The following is a 2,492-nucleotide window of genomic DNA, read 5'->3' on the forward strand; positions in this document are numbered from 1 at the left end:
CTCTTATTGCATTTTTTGTGCTGCATTAGATTTGGAGTAAAAATTATTTCATTCTCCTTTACACTTGTGTACTGGAAATCACATTAAACAATCTTGAATCTTACTTACCAGGTTCTGGCATCTGCAATCTCCTGTGGCTCCTCTTCTCACTGTCCAGCTTTTACCCCTCTACTTGCCTTCCCGTCCCCCACTGGAGTCCACCTGCCTCAACACCCCTCCTCACCCAGTTCTACCTATCACCTGCCAGACCCTGCCTCACCCTACCCCTCCTTCATCTCTTTGTACTGGCTATCTCGGCACTACCACTGCCAGCCCAAGTCTTCGACTATCATTCTGCCTCCACAGACGCTATCTGACCCGCTGTGCTCTTCCTGCAGATTATTTTTTGCTCGCAGCACCTGTAGCCCTCTTGGGGACAAGGCCGCCCATTGAACTGGTACCAAAATATTCACTGCTTCCACCACAGGCAATGTCGTGATTGTGAGGTGTGCCTCTCACCGAAACAGAAACTGGTTATTATTACTGACGTAGGCTGTGAAATTTGTTATTTTGTGGCCCCAGTACATCACAAGGCATAAAAAGTTTCTACAAGTTAACAATGAAAAAATTCCTAGTGCAAAAGATAAATATTGAGGTAGTGTTCATAGGTTCATGGACTGCTCATAGATTTGATGGCAGAGGGAAGAAGTTGTTCCTTAAACATTGAGTGTGGGTCTTCAGGTTTCTGTATCTCCTCCCTGATGATAGTACTGATAAGAGGGCATTTCCTGGGTGGCGAGAGTCCTCAATGAAGAATGGCATCTTCTTGAGGCATCGCCTTCTGAAGACGTCGTTGGTGGTGGGGAGAGTTGTGCCCGTGATGGAGCTGGCTCTTTCATTGTGTGCGGTAAAGCCTCTCCACCAGGCAGTGATGCAACCACAATATACCTGTGGAACTGTGGAGTCAAAACAAATCTCCTCAACCTCCTCTACCTAATAAAGTGGCTACTGCGTGCGTGTCCGTGGTCTTCTGTAGCCCATCCACTTCAAAGTTCAATATGTCGTGCATTCAGGGACACTCTCCTGCACACTGCTGTTGTAACGCCTGGTTATTTGAGTTACTGTCACCTTCCTGGTCACTCTCCTCTGACTTTTCTCTTTAAGAAGGTGCTTTTGCCCAAACAGCTGCCACTGACTGGATGGTTTTTGTGTTTTTGCACCATTCTCTGTAAACTGTAGAGACTGTCGTGCATGAACATCCCAGGAGATCAGCAGTTTCTGAGATACTCAAACCACCCCATCTGGCACCAACAATCATTCCACAGCCAAAATCACTTAGATCACATTTCTTCCATTCTGATGTTTGGTCTGAACAACAACTGAGCCTCTTGTCCATGTCATTGAGCTGCTGTCATGTGATTGAGTGATTAGATATTTGCATTAACGAGAATAAAGTGGCCACAGAGTGTACATCCTAATGATCAATTCTTGCTGAAAGGTCTTGGCCAGAAACATCGACTGTTTATTGCCCTCCATTGATGCTGCTTGAACTGCTGAGTTCCAGCGTTTTGTGCGTGTTGCTCTAGGATTCCAACACTTGCAGAATCTCTTGAGTTCTGAATGATGTATAGCTGCTGGCATGCCTTCTTTAAGGTGGCGTCAATATGATGGGCCCAGGATTGAGTCTCTGAGATACTGACACCCAGGAATTAGAAGCTGCTCGCTCGTTCCAATGAGGAGTGGCGTGCTTTCTTCCAACTTCCCCTCCCTGAAGGCCACGGTCAATTCCTTGGTGCTGCTGACATTCAAATGCAGTAATTCAGCTAACAGCACCCCGACAAGGAATGAGGTTTTCCACAGAGGGCATCAGGTGCATGGAACAACTTTGCACCTGCAGATTTCTCTCCAGTCCTCACTTGGGGTACATCAGTCTAAATCCAGGCACCAACCCCAACCTTCCCACCAGCAGCTTCTGTGGGACTCTTCTCCGGGACCGCAGTGGATTAAGGAGGGGCTCACAGCACCACCATCTGAGGCAATAAATGGCGATCTTTCATGTGATGCCCACTTCCCTGAGGAAGACTGAGCTTTTTAAAAAAAAGTACCAGCTGCTATGGACTATGTTCCAGAGATGGGTTTTGGGAAAACTGTCATAAACTCCCCATTTCTGTTTTGTAATCGTCCATAGCTGGGCAAGTTCCAGTCACTACTTATAATGGGTGCCTTGAGTTTTACTGCTTGTTATCGATAGGTGTGCAGAGAAACGGTCCGCAAGGTGCCTGTGAACAGTTAACGGTGCTCAAGCACAAATCACACTGGTTAATGATTCAGATTCAAATCTCACCCCAGGTAAAGATTAACCAAACTGAAGCTGTTTTCCACATGTGATATCTTATTTATATCAAAATAAACAACCCACCCTTAGCTTAATTGACAAAGGTTAGTGAGCCACTAGATCAGAAATGCAGGCATTTGCCCTTTCTGCTGCCAACATTGAGCACATCTGATGTCAA

This window comes from Hypanus sabinus, chromosome 1, assembly GCF_030144855.1.
Source record: "Hypanus sabinus isolate sHypSab1 chromosome 1, sHypSab1.hap1, whole genome shotgun sequence".
Lineage (NCBI taxonomy): Eukaryota > Metazoa > Chordata > Chondrichthyes > Myliobatiformes > Dasyatidae > Hypanus > Hypanus sabinus.